The following is a 17958-nucleotide window of genomic DNA, read 5'->3' on the forward strand; positions in this document are numbered from 1 at the left end:
GAGGGTGTGCGCCCGCCCCTGCGTGTGTGCATACTGTAGAAATGTTGCAAGACAGACACGGAGACAGAAAACAAAGCAAAGGTCATACTCAGCATTGTGTGATGAACTGAGTCCCTTGAAATCTCATTTTCCAAAGGGCTAAATCTGATCAGCGCCTTCGGACGTGGACGCGGAGCTGGAAAAGGATGAGGAGGAGAAGAAAGCGAAAGGAGCGGAAGAGGAGGAGAAGAAAGGAGGAAGTCGTACAGAGAGAGAGAGAGAGAGATGGCAGCGGAGGAGGAGGAGGAGGAGGAGGAGGAGGATTTGAATGAGAAAATTCCATTTGCTTGTCCGCCGCTTATCTCGAGCTCTAATGGCCGAGAACAAAGAGAAAAGCCACAATAATCGGCTTCTCCATCAAACGCTTGTATGGAAAATGAAAAGATGAAATGACAGAGGGCACCCCTCACCCTTTCTGTTTATCTCTTATTTTTTTTTCTTATGTCTCTCGCTCACCTGCTCCTTTGCTCTCTAATGGCACAATGCTGGCCTGATGTTCGATCAGGAACTATACGATTGCACTCTTTCTCTAAACATAAGGGTAAAGAGGTCAAGAAGAAATCCTACACTGCTGGACGACCTCTCAATTTATTGAGCTTCCATGTTTATTCTGAGTTCTCCGCCGAGCACACAGTGCGTCTTTCACACACCTTAAATAGATACATAAAAGTCAGAGGTGCACATAGAAAAAAGGATAAAAAGGGAGAAGAAGTTATTGAAGGTGTGATTCTATCCCCCGTCAATACTGTTAGTGTTATCGCCGTGACAATGAAGAGGAAGCTTTGGCAGAGCCGTCTTTTCTTTCTTTTACTTCTAACATCAGCACTATATAATCCCTATTTGTGGATCACGACACACCTGTATGTGTGTGTGTGTGTGTGTGTGATTGCACGTTTCTTCTAGAGTCTCTCTTCCTGTGAGTCCTTGCCCTTGTGGGTATGTGTTTATATGTGTTCATGCATGTGTGTGTTACTTGGTGAGTGCGTGATGATTGCATGTTTCTTTTAGAGTCCATGTCTACGTGTGTGTGTGTGTGTGTGTGCGCACGTGTGTGTGTGTGTCCAGATAGGGTCACCTTGCATCCATCTCTTACCGTTTAGAGACCCCCTACAAGGATAAAAATCATCCTCTGAACTTAATCCAGGCTTAAATCCTCTTCCTCCTCCTAACTCGTGAAAAAAATGCATGCACACACACACACACACACACACACACACACACACACACACACACACACACACACACACACACACACACACACACCCAGAACACCTGAGCAGAGGGACCCACAGAAACCAGCTAAGAGTAAAACCCATCACAAACAGCTGAGTTTGCAGCTTCATGCACATACAGAAAGTAATCTGTGTGTTCTCACTCAAAAACATTCCTTAAACCATCACCCATCATGGCCGATGCTTCATCTGAATGAGCAACATGGTCTCACTCCCAACTCGTCTACTACCGACGATTTGGACAGCGTCCCTCGGCATCGGAAAAAACAACGTACAGAGGCAACCTTTAGCGACAATATGTGACGAACCGGGCTTTCAAATAACTCCAATGTAAACCCACCTGCGGTGTTATTCGACGGTCAGAGTGAGTGACACAGTATTAAAAGCGTGAGAGTCCACTAAGGGTGAGCGGGAGGTGGGGTGGATGGGTCAAACAAACACTCATTGTTTGTGAGTCGTTAGTATCGTCAGCCCTGTGAGTCACGTGAGTCGCTAGTCACGTGAGTCGTTAGTATCGTCAGCCCCGTGGGTCGCTAGTCACGTGAGTTGTTAGTATCCTCAGCCCCTGAGTCACGTGAGTCGTTCGTATCGTCAGCCTTGTGAGTCACGTGAGTCGCTAATATCGTCAGCCCTGTATGACACGTGAGTCGTTCGTATCGTCAGCCTTGTGAGTCACGTGAGTCGCTAATATCGTCAGCCCTGTATGACACGTGAGTCGTTAGTATCGTCAGCCCTGTATGTCACGTGAGTCGTTAGTATCGTCAGCCCTGTGAGTCACGTGAGTCATTAGTATCGTCAGCCCTGTATGTCACGTGAGTTGTTAGTATCGTCAGCCCCGTGAGTCGCTAGTCACTTGAGTTGTTAGTATCCTCAACCCCTGAGACACGTGAGTCGTAAGTATCGTCAGCCCTCTGAGTCATGCGAGTCGTTAGTATTGTCAGTCACGTGAGTCATGTGAGTCACTAGTCAGTGAAGTTAACGTCAATCACAATCGTTTCCTAACCCTAACTAAGTGTTTGTGTTGCCTAAACCTAACTTACTGTGAAAATGGAGGTTTATTTTGAAAGGATACTATGCGTGTAATGAGCGTATATTGACACACCTTCCCAGGTCCGTCGAAAAGTAGGCGACCAAGCAGCGGTATTTTACGAATTAGGAGTGAGAATGATTGTATACTGTATCACGGTAACATTAATAATTTTTTGGATGTGACATCATGTTTCTCCATTACACATTTTGCAACTTCTTCCACAGAGGAGCTCGTGGATCATTGTTTAAGCTTCCTCCAGAGGAAAGTTGTATCTCTGTCACCTCAACTGCATAGAAACATTAATAGATTATCTAAAAAATCCAATCAGTCGAACTGTTCTATTGAGGGCAGCAGCAGCTTAAAGGTTAAAGAAGTAGGCATGAGACAGGATAGCTGCCAATTTCAATCCCCGGATGAGTACTTGACTCCCAACGGCCCCAGTGAGACTGCTCAGTCGCCCACAGTAGAAGGCCGTGGCCACACTGGGCAGCTCCCAGGTGAAAATGTGTGATGGCATGAGCGTGAAGCAGCACAATATGGGGGCAAAAAGGTGGCTCAGCAATCCTACCTTGAGCCGACTTTTGATTTTTTTTTTTTTAAAGAATATAACCAGTTATTAAAAAGATAGCTTCTCTGGTTTGTGAGCATTCTAAATGAAACTGTGAGTAAGTAAAAGAGAGACCAAATCTTCCACCCTGATTGAATCTGAAATAAATAAATAAACTGGTAGCTGTAAGAAACAAAAGAGTAATCAGACAATGAGCTAGGTGCCAGACACACCATTGATTTCAAACTATCTCTCTAAGCAGCCTCAGAGGCACAAACCATATCCACCTTATGATATTGACCCTGCCTCTAACAAATATGCTTATATTTATATTGCCTTTCTGACTGAGACAATGCGCAGCCTCTCTTTGGATGGATATTGGATCATACACACATGCTTACCTCCAAATTCAATATTCATTCTCTCGCACTTGTGCTTTATCTTTGGAGTAAATATTTATGTGCTGTTTGGCACGCAGCAAAAACACAAAAACAAAAATATCTCTCAAAGACTAAATCGCCTTGCGTCAAAAATCAATGATAAAATGGGGGCGCGAGCTCTGTTTTCTAGGTCACATTTGAATATTTCTTTTAGAGGTATTGATTTGTTTTGTGTGACCTACCCAGGCCCATTCTTTGTAATTAAAAGAGAGAGAGTGGGACTGTGGCGTGGGGGCTATCTCAGTCGTGTGGCAATCCCAGTTGGTGTATATGTGTGTGTGTGGACATGTTTCTGTGTGTGAAAGTGGTGTGTTTGTGCACGGCTAATGAATGAGAGGCAGTTATGATGAAGAGGGGGTGGAGATGGACCTTAAGGAAGATTTATACCGTGTTGGGTATTTATGTGTGTGTGTAGGTGAGAGTTTGTGCTGTGTGTGTGTGTGTGTGTGTGTGTGTTGCAGTGGAGTAGATTAATTTTGCTATATTAAATTCAGCCTATAATCCAGACTTTGTCTCCCTACCCAGAAGCCTTTACTTCAGACGGGCCGAAACAGACAAAGGACTCCAGATCACCGAGGCAACAGGACAGTCTGCATGATTCCATGTTTATGAGTGTGTAGAGAGAGAGAGAGAAGAGAGAGAGAGAGAGAGAGAGAGAGAGAGAGAGAGAGAGAGAGAGAGAGAGAGAGAGAGAGAGAGATTGGGAAGAGATGTATCCTAAACCTTAACATCCTAATCCACAAAGTTATGAAGTCTGTTTGTGTGTGTACATGCACATTGTGAACACAAACATGTGCATGTTTTCTACTAGTGCCTGGTCTTAGATATCCTCCTACACCTTGTTTACGCACCTTGTTTCTCTGGGTTACTGTATGTTGCCAGTAAAGGCTCACAAGATGTACTTATGTATAAGAGTTTAGAGTATAGCCTGCAAACCAATCACAAAAGACTAGTAACTGAATCTTTAAACACTGCACCATCACCGACATCATTTTAAAGTGTTGGATCTTAAGAGGGACCTGTATGAGCTATTGGAGCTACACTATATACCTTTGTCCATACCAAGGACAAGATACAAGACATCTTAGCAGCATGTTGTAGTAACATTATCGCTCCTTGTATTTTATACTGTATGTAGAGTCCTGCCATGTTTGGGAAACATCTAACTACTGTATATAACGTGATCTACTCCTCATATTTTGCCACTTGGGTAGAAGCCCCCATCGTCAGTATAATGACGCCTTTTGTGTAGTACCTTGACGCTGAAGGATCGCGCATGGTTAACGTTGTGAAACGCTTGCGGGTAACGTTTTAAAACATGGTTAACGTTGTGAAACGGTTGCGGGAAACGTTTTAAAACATGGTTAACGTTGTGAAATGGTGTCGGTTAGGTTTAGGCAACAAAGGTTAGGTAGTTAGGGTTAAAAAAAAACATCATGGTTTGGCTTGAAATAAGTACGCTTGTAACCTAACGTAAGCTACGGACGTAAGTCACATCATGTGACTCAGTGGCGTAGTGACACGTGACAGAACGTCACGCATCATGACGTCATTAAAGTAAAAATCACTGAACTTTTGGTTTCACATGGGACATGAACGCCAGTCCCCCTGAGTAAAAGTCCTGTGTTTATTTGACCCATCCACCACCCCTCTCGCACACCCTTATGAGAACTTCTCGCTCTTAATACTACATCCGTTGCTATGAGCGTCTAATAATGACGCCGATGGGTTTACATTGGAGTTAGTTGAAAGCCTGGTGCATCTCATACAGACGCTTAAGGGTGCCTTGTGCGTCGGTATCAAGACGCCGAGGGCCACTACCCAAGCAATGATATTGGACGCCCTGGGAGTGAGACCAGGCTCAAATGTAACTTTGCTTAATGTAAAAGCCAAAAAGCCCCGGCTTTAACAGATAGATAAACCCAGAACAGATTCCATTACTCAAAAGGGCTTTACTGTATATGCACGTGTTAAATATAGTGTAGGGCATGCACATCCCAAAATGTTTAACAGGTGCTGGATCAAAACTAATCAAAGGCAAAAGGTCTGCATACTGTACTGATACCTCCCAGTACATTTAATGTAACAGAGCAACGTTTTAATCTTCATCAGGCATGTCAAACGACCATCACAAAGTAAAGCAAGCAATATATACTGTATATATACTGTATATAGACAAAAACACATTCACTCAGGTGCTTGGGATCTGCATGATTGAGAGTCAATACTCTCAGACTGGACCAATCAGAGCAGAGCTGGATAACACTCTCCGATACTCCCATATAGGGGGCCCAAAATAGAAAAATAAATGAGGAAAAGAACAATCTAGTACATTCAAATTCCAGTTCTACTATATAGAAAAAGACATAGAAAAAGTAGAAAATAATAATGTATTAGTTGGTAGGGATGGGTCATGACTTTCAAATTTTCAAATAGTCTTTAAATTATAAAAAAATAGTTTATGCAACTACCGTCTTGTCTTGGTAAAACGTGTGTGGCACGTTCAGTTTGGCTCTTTTCCGTCAGTGATTAATGATTTATATTCGCTCAAGTGTGTGTGTGTGTGTGCGGCCGGTGGTGAATTGTAAAACATGAGAAGAGCGATCTTTGAAGAATGGTCGAATAGTTAGCAGTGAATATCGAATAGTATTTTTGCTTGAAATGCCCATCCTAATTAGTTGCCCGAAAGGGTTTAAACAGTAAAAGCAAACAAAGTCAATGGGCCACAATTTGTATTGATACCTGTATTGATACCTAACGCAGGGAAATCAGATACAAACTCTTGGGAGAGATGATCAAAACATATTCATATGAATTATTATTCAATCTGTATAAGAAGAGTAGGATCAATCATATTGGAAAAATATGTTTTTTCCAACTAGCACTTACAAAAAAGGTTAAAGAACAAAATCTAAGTACCTGCTCGTAGGTGATTGGGTGTTGAGAATGATATAGAAAGATATATAATGATTCTCTCAGAAGGATGTTGTTGATGTCACATGTTCAATCCCAATGGATCTCAGAGTAGATGGATAGTCTATATACTGCTTGGTTATTTGACAATGCTTCACGAAGATCTCTGTAAGATCGAAACGTTTAATTAAATTTGCTGGGCGCTAGCAGTACAGTGAGCAGACCTTTTGTCTGACATATACATGTGTTTACATGCGTATGTGCCATAGTGATTAGTTGTTGTTGTCCAGTTGAACTTATGCAGCTCTGGATACGAATGTCACCTAAATGTTTAAACTTTAACATGTCTTTCACGTGTGTGTGGTTTTTGTGGCCTCCCTTTGTGTGCGTCCCGTGTCCCTCTGTCCTTTAGCCCCAGTGTCATCTTCCTCCCCTTGTCTCCGGGCCGTCCAGGCCTGTTTGAAGTGGCTATTAGCCAGAAATCAAAGCCTGCCATCAAGCCCATCTCAGCCCTGTGCCCTTTTAGAATATTCACCGACGGCCTTTTGTGAGCCCCCTGGAATAAAAATAATCAAAATCAGAATGGACCTTCATGTGCAATAATACTCTGTCTACTCTTATGGCCTCCACTGTCAATGCCATTTATAATTCATGCACCCATACTGATGGGTCCGGGGCGCGTTCAAGAGGTCCGCTCCTCACTGTTCATCAATAGCTGCCAGCCAGGTAGGGGACTTTATTATTGAACAGTGGCCATGCTAGTTTGACGCAAACACTGCTCTATAATTATTAGAACTTCAAAAACTTTACACTCTCTCTGCCTGCCTCCGACTCCCTCTCTCTGTTTGAAATGACCTCCCTCTCCCTCTCTTCTCTCTGTTGTTAATTTAAACACTGGCGGTTTCATCCCTCCCCGTAGGTGTCTGTTTTACAATAAAAGGTCATCCTCATTTGTCCACAGACACAAAAGGGACCACCGTCGGGGCTGAGGTCAGACAATCAGACAGACAGATAAATAGACAGACGGACAGAGGGATAGCTGGCGCTACGGCTGGCGCTCGGGATGCAGGGGAGAGTGGAAGGGGAAAAGAGAGATAAGAAGGTATGATAGATGGAGAGACAGCGAGGGAGAAAGGCAGAAGGAGTGAGTGAGTGAGAGATGGGGAAGATGGAGGGAGTGGTAGTCGCTGGCGATGGGGCGGGTGGGCGAGAGCGAGGATAGATAACTAATCATGCCATCACCTCCAGTCTTCTTCCTCCTCTCTACTCCTTCTTCACCTCCTCTCTGCTCCTCTGCAGGGATGATTGACGAGGGCACGGTGGACTGAGGTTGTCCCAGTCCCCAGATTAGAAAGCCCTCAAACAAATGAAGCCTGGAAATGCTGCCCTAGGGAGCTGGGAGCCACGGGTAGACAGACAGGACACACACTCATGGCTTAAAGAGACATGAAGATAAGGGAAGGGAGAACCAGAGAAGGAAAGAGGGGAGGGAGAGATGGGAAATGACACGTTTTTTCTCGAGGTTTTAAGGATATACAGTACAAGGAGAGACAGGAGCTGGAGTAGAAGGACAGGGATAAGTTTAAGACAAGTTTATAACAAAGTGTGTGAGCGGGGAAAAAACAGAGAGGCAGAACGAGTGCAAGAGACACAGACAATTATACGTGTAAGGTGAGTGAGGGAGAAAGCGTGAAGTCACTTTAATTAGGTTACCTGCAGAGAGGGACGAAATGAGACGCTGAGCATGACAAACAGAGGAAAAGAGAGTGATGGAGGAGAGACAGATAAAGTAAGAAAAAAGGACTCCCGACCATGCCTTTACACACCTGTTCTCCTCTTTCTAAGATTACCGACTGCAGATTGTTCCCCTTATGCTCCTTCGCAGATCTGATATGGTACATTTATCAAAAACTGAGCATCACCCTATTCCCCTTTACCAACCCCGAGCACATACACACAAACACACACACCCCCCCCCCTTCTGCCTCTTGAAAAACGATCATCCTCGACCCTGGACCTATTGTTTAAGATTCAAGCATTAGCGGGGGGGAAAAAAAGGCAAAAAAGGGAAAAAAAGACAGGTGATATACGGCCAGATATTAAGAAAAAGTTTGATTTTATAGATGTCACATGACCCTAGCATGAGTGACCTCCATTTTCCCAAATGGCGCAGGTCCAGGGTTTTAATGGAGTCTCCGCGAGCCATATATCAGCGCAGCTTGTCTCGTAAAGCTCTCCTCGGGCCGACCTCACAAACCACCTCCACCTTTATCGTGACACTTAGGGAGGTTTTCACGAGCAGAAAATAGATGTATTAACAGGGAATGATTTTAATATAGACAGTGGGTGGAAAAAAAAAAAAGCGAGAATGAGGAAGGTGTTGGGAGGATTCTGCTGTGCGTGTATATATTTGGATTTTTTTTTTTGTTGCCAACAGTTCTCTTTCCATCCCCTCTTTCTCCATCCCCTCCTGCTCTGTCTCAATCTCCGCTTCCTCCCTCCCTTCCTCCCTCCCACCTCTTCTTCCTACGTCTGTGGAGTGTCACAGTGTTACAGCTAGTCAACATGACACTTTTTAAAGTTTTTGCGAGGAGGCTGACAGAGCACAGAGGAGATTAACCTAGCTGCCTGCCATAGCACCTGTCCCTCTACTCTCTCTTTCTTTTGCCCTTAAAAATAACACAGGCGACCATATGAGGCAGCTGCATAGGCCACATTGGGTTAAATATAGGGCAGTGGAAGCGTTTGAAACACTTTTATCAAGCAGGTATTATTAAAAAAATAAGGATAGGAGCGTATGCATAGGAATTGGGAGCATACCGAACATATTTATGCGGTTATTCTGTGCAAATGTACAGAAAAAATGCACTAAATATGGTGATTTTGTTTTTCCTGGCATGCAAAAGGCTATCATAATGTGTTTGCTGTTTCAATGAGATAATACCCAACTCTGCGTAACTTTTTCATGTTTTTTTTTATTGCTGTTAGCCATCTCAACAGCCTTTAAAAATGTTAGGAATTAATAACGGTAATGGTGATAAGCTTTAAAGAGTTATAGGTGTGTGCTGGAAGCAGCGACTGTAGGTATTGTATGCATCTGCATTGCTCAGTATCAAAGTGCAGCCTCCCCCCAAAGACTCTGTTCCCTGCGGTGTATTTCTGCAGCTTTGAACACTTCTTTAAAAGAACATATGTAATCTCGTTTCTCTTTGCGTCGCACCATAACAGACCTGAGCGCCGGGGAAACGACGCATTTGATACAAGCACACGAGAATGAATACAAATCAAGAAAGTTGCAGTGCGGCGCATGGAGCGTCTGCCACGGCGTATTGTATCTGAAGTAAATAGCGAATGACTAGCGAGGCGGTGTTTAAAACACACAGCGCCCCCAGTCAGAGCCTGCTCTTCATCAGTCAGAAAGGCAGAAATGAGAAATGCATCTGAGCGATGCTTTAAAAGGCAAAGTTCAGTAATTGGGAATGACAGACACACACAAAGCATCCATCACTCATGACCTTTCCATTTCTCCCTCTCTTTCTCTCTTCCCCTTCTCTCCTGTCTCTCCATTCAGGACAAGGACAAGAAAAGCAAAGGAAGAACGGGAAACCACGACTGTATTTAATCGGCCTCTGAAAGCAGCATTGGAGCAACCTGGAATCAGCTGGAAGCCGACATTTAATTAAAGGAATGACCATGATGTGTATGCGGTAGGTACACAGACATAAGTGTCTGTTAAAGAATGCTACAATTTACACTGCTTCATTCACAATGGCCGATTCCATATGGATGTATAAGTAGGCTAACTGTATTTTTTGAAGAAGCACAATATATGAAAATAAAGAAAGGGGTGTACATAGTTTATGTCCCTGTGCTGTGCTTGAATTCTAAGTGTAATAGGTCCATAGAAAGTTAACTTGTTCAAATCACGGGATTGCATTTATCACCCTCTCTCTTCCTCTCTGTCTGTCTTGCTTTATTTCTTTTTCATTCCTTCTTCTCTCAGCTGCGGTAAAATGACCAGGCCGCGCGCAAGAAACATGCTTCCCCCCTCTCTGTCTGTCTTAGACATGCACACACGCGCGGACACACACACTTCACATCTGGACTTGTGTTTAATTTTACGTCAAAGTCCGGACAGGAAGCACCTGTCTAGATGAAATCCTGCATGAGAGAGAAAAAGAGAAAACGAGAGAGTAGTGGGGGGAATGTAAAAAAGAGAGGAAAGAATACACGGAGAAAAGAAAAACATTAATCCATCTGTTGTGGAAATGCATGTCACAGTCGTCACATTAAAAGCAACGTCAACAAACAGAGCGAAAGCCAAATTGGTTTGGAAAAGGCAAGTCATCTGAAATTAACACAAATGTCATCCCCTCTAAATGTTATCGCGTCTGTCTGTGTTTGGAGCTGAATGCAGGTCATTCTTTTTCAACCGAGGCTCAGGGGGCTGCTCACTACAGCAGCTCCGCAATTACAGAGTAGTAAAACTTCCAGATGTGGGATTGCTCTTCCCTTCACATTAGCAGATTAAAAGATCACTGTCTGGATAGAGTCACACACCTGTTACAAAGACGGCCTTCGTGACATTCTCAACATCACATTCGACTGGTCAATTTGTGGCATTCTTACATGGAAAAGACTGTGAATCTTGACTATAGATAAGGGAACCATAAATAAATCAATTCATTAATTATCAGCCCAGTCACACAGCAGTTTGTGAAATAGTCACAAAATTTAATGTATTGATTTGTGTACATCGACACAATTTTTTTCCGTGATGGTCAGCACAAAATCAATTCTGATGTAATCCACGTAATTGTGAACTGGGAAATATGAAGAGCAGCGAATGCAGCGTATGGAGGAGACAAAAAACACCATTCGTCCAGGAGACCAATGTTCGTGTCCCGTGTAAAACCAGAAGTCAATGTTGATTTATTTGTCACGTAACTTCCGTACTTAAGTGACGGCACTTCCAGAGTTATTTAAAACCCAAACCGCGACCTTTTCCGAAACCTAACTAGTTTGTTGCCTAAGCCTACCCAAGCCAATCTTTTCATAAACCTAGCTAAGTAGTTTTATTTTGAAAAGACTGAAGCAGAAATTGACACATGCACAAACTGTGCTTTGTCCATTTAAAGTAAGAGGCAACACTCTGTAATACATAATTAAACAGAAAATAATATATTGATCTACCACCACATCTGTGATTTTTTAATATGCCTAAAGGAAAAGTATGCAGAAGCAGAATACCGGTATGTAGAGGGGCTTAAAATGGATTAAGAACCTTTCTTACTCGAGTCCTCAGATGTTAACGCAACAGCATTATTTGATCTAGCCCGGAGATCCTGGAAAAGGCTAAATTTAACAAGTTTACTTTTCGGCAAAGAAAGATGCCACTCTGCATTCTTTGCAGACTTTGATGACTTTGCTCATCAAAAGAATAAAGTTAAAGCTACAAGAAGCAAGGGGGGGAAAAAGTTGACATTTTCTCAATGATCCAAACACAGCTACAGTGAGAGCTTGGGAAGTACATACCACCCAAAAGGTGACATTTTCAAAGTGAACACACATGTGACTCGAAGCCTCGCTGCAGTGTATTTTCCCCCAGTAGAGAGCTTGGCGACATTATTGTTTTCCATGAAATATAAGGAGGCTGACCCCAACTCAGATTGTGTTTGTAGAGGCAGTGCTTAGATTAACACCTTTTGTTTTGCTTCTAGAAGAAGATTACAGAAAATATATCATATATTAATCGTGAAAAAGAATTAAAGAAAGGCTGAGTATGGAGTGAAGTTAACTCCAAGTTATTATTTACATATGAAGGAGTTACTGAACCCCCTGAATTGGAAAAATAATGGAAAACATTAACTGTTTGCTTGTTTAATTACTGCAAATACAAAAGAATATCATCCCTCTATAGAGCTATTGATCTTGGACACGCTGCACCTCGTCTGTACTGTGAACATTGACAATTTTTCTTTTTTAGTATTAACTGACAATATTGTTATATCAGAGCAAAGTTAAATTAAGTTTTCTCCAATTTCTTTATAAACTCTCAAGAGTATTCATCTTTTAGATTTGTAAGTATCATCTAGTCTTCTGGATGTAACCTCAGAGTTGATTAAATATGTAATGAGAACACGTGGTCTTTCCTTTTCCCCATTGTGAATAAATCCTTGGTCTCTTTGTTATGCCTTGAGTTTTTGAAGCAAGCTAGCATATAAGACTCTTCAAGAAACATGTCCTCAACCTGAAAGTCCATTCATTCATTTGCTTTTTAAAAGTTATCCTTTATTGTAAAAGTCCTTGAAAAAGTAGTGGCTGAGTAACAATTTTAAGTGGCTGAAATGACATCTTTCATCAATATCAGTCTGTCTTCTGCCAAAGGGACGGCACTGAAACTGCAATTTTGAGTCACAATTGCTGTTCTGTTTGATTTCTAGCGTACTTGAGTGCTGATGATAGTAACAAGGGTCATATCGTCTTCACTCACAGCCTTAAGGAGTACATTGGCATATGGGTAAAACGTTCCTCTGTCAGTGGGTTTTTCTCATTACCAGCCTCTCTAGCATGGGGCACCACAGGGTTCAATTCTGGGCTAACATCTATTTTATTTAAATGTGTTTATCATATATGGCCTATATATTTAATCGATTTGGACACGTCACTTAACATGCTATGCAGATGATGCATACATATATATTGTGTCATGTTAAACTTAATAACTTGATCATTCAAATATACCAACAAGTAATTGTAAAGTAAATGCCTATCATCTGTCGGTATATTAGTCACTGCCACAAATAATTTCAAGTTTATATCTATGAAACCTGTTACCAGTACATGCATTCTGAGAGATGTAAGTTTGTCGATGCTAAAAAAGAATTGTCTATGATTATAAATGAATGAAATTCATTAGCAAGTACAGTAGGATAAGTATAATTATATGTATCATTCTGAATAGTTTGTTGAACTTTTTATGAGAATAGGTATAATTTTTACAAACTACGTTTAAATTAATTTGGATATATTGTATACTTAAAACTAGGGTCAGTAATGGTGAGAAACTAGTAAGAGTAAGAGTATGTTAGATTTTAAAAATGATCCAACCGAAAACCCAGGCCCGGTGTTGCCAACTCGTTTCCAATAAAAGTAGCTAACAGCACTAGTTCCAAAAGTCCCTAAATCTAGCGAGAAAGTCGCCAAGTCGTCAACACTGACACTCAAGTCCATTCAGGACTCCCTCCAAAGCCATTCCCTCAAAATTAAACTGAAAGTGACTACCAGACGCCAATAAAACATCTGCCTACAAAGTGCCGTACAAAAGTAAAACAAAATTATTTCTATTATATTGTGATATTTTACTTAAGTTACCTGTGTTGAACAATAAAATATTATAAATATAATAAGTATTTTCAGTCCAAAATAGCGACAGCCGCTGTTAAAACACAGGAGTTTTGTTTCCTTGCTTCAGTGATACGCAATGAGTACACGGGCAGAGTGCACGCAGGCAGGTAGGTAGGTAGACAGGCAGGTAGCCCATCTAATTGTTTCATTTGGGTCAAATTAAATGGTTGGACGGGCTTATTACAGCCACAGATACCATCTTTTTTTTCTTTTTTTTTCAGAGCATGTGATTTATTGATTGCTGTTGGAATGTAATGTGAACATTACCAACCCTAGCTTTAATGACCTAAATCTGGCTTTAAAAAATATAGTGAATTGTTAGGTAATTATTACATTTTCGGATTTTCTGTGAACTCCTGAGGTTTAACATCGAAAGATTCATATTTATCCCTGTCATTTTCTTATTACGCATAAAAAGGGCAAACACGATTTTTTAAACTTCTTTCAATGATTGTAAACAAGACGTGGAAGTCCTTAGTAATTTGAGTTTATCGTGAATGTTTCCTCCGATCTTGGGGGTTGTCTTGCTCTACTTTCCATATTGTCATTGAAATAATATGTGATCTTTAGCCCGATTAGCGAAATTACTCCTTTCCTGTTTCAGATTGAGCTCAGTGACACAGAAGATTACTGACATTTAAAATTACTAACATGCAGTTCAGGAAGTTTCGGGCAAATCCTCTCATGCAATGTTCCCAGCACGTCTTTTACATTACATCTGAGCCATAACCGTGATGTTTATGTCAGAACACGTCCGTTAATTGATTTGGTCAGAACTCAAGTCTGTGCTGCGGGTAATGTCCCATCACAAGTGAAGACGCCAGCTGCGGGCCACATATAACCCTGTTCCACGTCAGTGTGCAGCCGTAGACTACAAAGTTTAGGTGTGCCAAAGTGTGTTAAACTCAACACATGCACTCCAGGTGACATCGGACAGCTGCTACCTTGGGTTAAAAGTCCTCAAAGGTTGTAAAGGTTGATGCCGCATGCATGCAGTTATGGTCACAATTCTCACGTAACCGTGAACTTACGGTCATCTGTCTACAATCTTTTGTTTTTCATGGTGTTCTTGAAACAGGACATTATCAATAAATCTTGTTTCCTATGCAGAAAATAAAGCACATAAAATGACACCACAACTGAGAACAAAGAAAGAAATTATATTTGCTGAGGTATTAACAAGTACATTGTTTATCTCTTGCACTGTGGTCTGTATGTGACAATGTTTAATGTCTGGTTGTGAGCCAAAGAGCCATTAATCAGCTAATTAATTAGTATATGTTGGCAGTAGATACTTCTAGTGTAACTATGAGGGATGGGAGTGAAAAGAAAAGTCATCAATTACACACAATCATAGAGTACGATCAGCAGCAGGAAGACAGAGGTTTGCATTAGACAAAATGAAGCTCTATTAACTCTGTTGGTGTCCCATTACGGTCTCAGTATTTATTTCACAAAAGATAAATCAATTTTTCTTCGCACAGACCTGATTGATTTAACAAATAAAGAGAAATTCATATAAATATTTAACCTGTTTTGATGACAGAGTTGGAGCTTTAGTTTCCATTGGAAGAAAAATCCACACATATCAATCGGTGTTCTTCGCTGCATTCCAGGTTTTATTTGGAGACGAAATGTTGTAATTGACTTCTTGATGTGCCTGTCATCCAATAACCTCGCTCCCCTATCTCGACATCAGATAGCGATTTCCTACATTTCACAGGATGACTTTCAGCAGCCCCCAGAGAACACGCCTGAACTTGTTGCATCCAGTTGTTGGTTTAACGTGTAGGTGGAGAAAGCATTAGTGCAAGCGATAGGGTAATAAGAGCAAGAGAGCAAATTTCTTTTCTTGTCGAGAAAAGGGAGTCGTGCCTCGCACTCACCATGCAACGTGTCTTGTGTCTCCGTTGAATTATAGACTTGTTAAGGCTGCTGTAGGAGGCTTCTTTTTTTATGATTGATGTTAAATATTGAGTGCAGAAAGAAGCCCTTTATTTCAATTCTGCCTGACTGTTTTAGATTGCAGAAAATGTGCCATTACACTCCGCTGTGGCTGTGACATCTGACCAGTTACTCATGCAGCGATAAGGAAAATACACCACCAAATAACAAAATGGACACAGACTTGCAAGGTTTTACCATTCATTCATTTAACTCACTTAAGGTGGACTTTTACATTAAGGCATTGTATTTAACTGTGTGTATGCAGTATCCTGAATTCACCACAAAAGATCTATAGCGACAGAGATATGTCATTTCAAATCAGCAAAGAACTAAACTTTAATGTTTATGCCTCTTTCCCACTGGACAAAAAAAACCCACTAACATCTGGCTTTTGTCTTCAAAGGGAAAGGTTAAAACCGGCAATCATTCCCAGGACAAATGACTCTGCAGTACTCAGAGGTATTTATCGGCTCCAGCTCCGATCGGCAGTGATGGAAACATGACACCCGGGTGGACGCGCTAATAGAAGGGGGAAGTCCCTCCCCTTCCGGTGGACCCAAAGGGACCAACGGCGAGAGACAAATTATGTTTTGATCCCTTTTGTATAGTGCCACGAATCAGACATATAATTGTCAATTTAAAAGATAATTTTGCAAGCCAAGAAAGTCTCAGTTGTTGTATAGGTTTGTCGTAGTATCATTTAGTTTTGTGTGAAACCGCTCAGTGAACTACATCTCCCATCTCACACAACATACGTCACCAACACTAGATAGCTCGCTAACTTAGATATGTACCAAGCACAGATGTAACGTTATCTTACCTGATGTGTTTTATGCAGCAACTTCTGGTCTTTTTATCAGGTGGGAAGCGATAGACCCGTTGCTCATGTGAGTAGATCCGAGTATGAAACACACAGGCATCATAGCGTCAGCGAGAGAGACGTCACTTATGCAACTTTTGGGTGTGTAGTCTTTCTAATTACGTATTTTCACCGTCTTATAACAACAGACGGCGACTTTCTTGACTTGCAAAATTATGTTTTAAATTGACAATTGACATTGCAATGCTTTGTAACACGCGTTAGTGAATATATAATAAATAAAATCAACAGGGATCTGAACAATTACTATAATTTATTAACGAACAAAACATATTTAATATGCTCTCCTCAAACCTACCAGACTCCAGTCAGATAACAGTAATTTTATCTTGCTGATCATCAAAACACACAACTCGACAGAAACCAAAAAAAAAAAACTCATCAAAACCAGCTTTCTTAGTCTTTCCACTGGTCCAACAATCACCAACTCTGGTTTGAGAGTTTGAAAGAGAGACTGAATAAGTAAGTAGTAGAGGTAGTAGTAGAAGTAGTTATAAAAACTTGCAATGGGAAAAGAAGTCTATCTATTTTTAGCGTGTTTTCCCATGTTTAAAAAAACTATATTTAAATGTGCTAATTTTGATGGGAAAATGAAATATAAATATTTTTTTCATGTTAGACGTGAAAATAGCGTATACAAATGCCCTTTAGCCAGTTTTAAAAAGTGGTTACACAAACACATGTGCATTGTATAGCATTACCAGTAATAGGAGGATAACGTTAAGATAGCTCGGAGAGTTGTAACAAACAGACCGAGGCAATAACGACCATGGTCGTTTCCCTCTTTCTTCCTTCCCTCCTCCCTCTTTCCTTCCTTCCTTTCGTCTCCTTCAAGGTCAATCGTCAGAGTGAGGCTGCATGTCACCGCTCCTTTGTCTATTCAGATAAAATTGCTGCATTCATCGTATGTCAGATAAACCTCAAAAAGGGAGTGAGGAGGGTGTAGTGAGAGAGAGAGGGAGGGAAGAAAGACAGAGGGAAAAGAGGGAGAGAAAAAAAACAACACCCATATCACGGCGTCCTCCAGCCTGGCCCTAGCCTGTTTTTATCTGTCCATGACAAATTCAAGCGTTCACTCTCTCCTCTCCTCTTTCCTCCACATTTTCTCTTCACCTTATCTACTGTCTCAGCACTGCATCACTTGCCATTTTAGAATAATGTCCCCCCATGTCTATAATGACATTGCCTTTGTGCTCCAGATTACCTTGGGATTTTCAGTCCCCCCCCCCCCCCCCCCCCCCCCCGCCCCAGCACACATGGATGCTGGAATAAAGATACACTCGCACACACAGAGACACACAAACATGTCAAAGAAAATCTGTCCATAGACCTTGAAAGAGAACCAACTGAATCAAGGTGCACCATTGACCAGCACGTTTCTTAATTAAACCGGACGAGCAACGGTGTATTAAAATACTATTTCTGAATGATAAATTGTGTATTCATGATGCCATGGTTGGAGTTTGGATCTCGGAGTTTAAACATGACAATACATTCAGAATCAGACCTCAAAGTTTGAATGT

The sequence above is a fragment of the Sebastes fasciatus genome, chromosome 21, assembly GCF_043250625.1.
Source record: "Sebastes fasciatus isolate fSebFas1 chromosome 21, fSebFas1.pri, whole genome shotgun sequence".
NCBI classification, from domain to species: Eukaryota; Metazoa; Chordata; class Actinopteri; order Perciformes; family Sebastidae; genus Sebastes; species Sebastes fasciatus.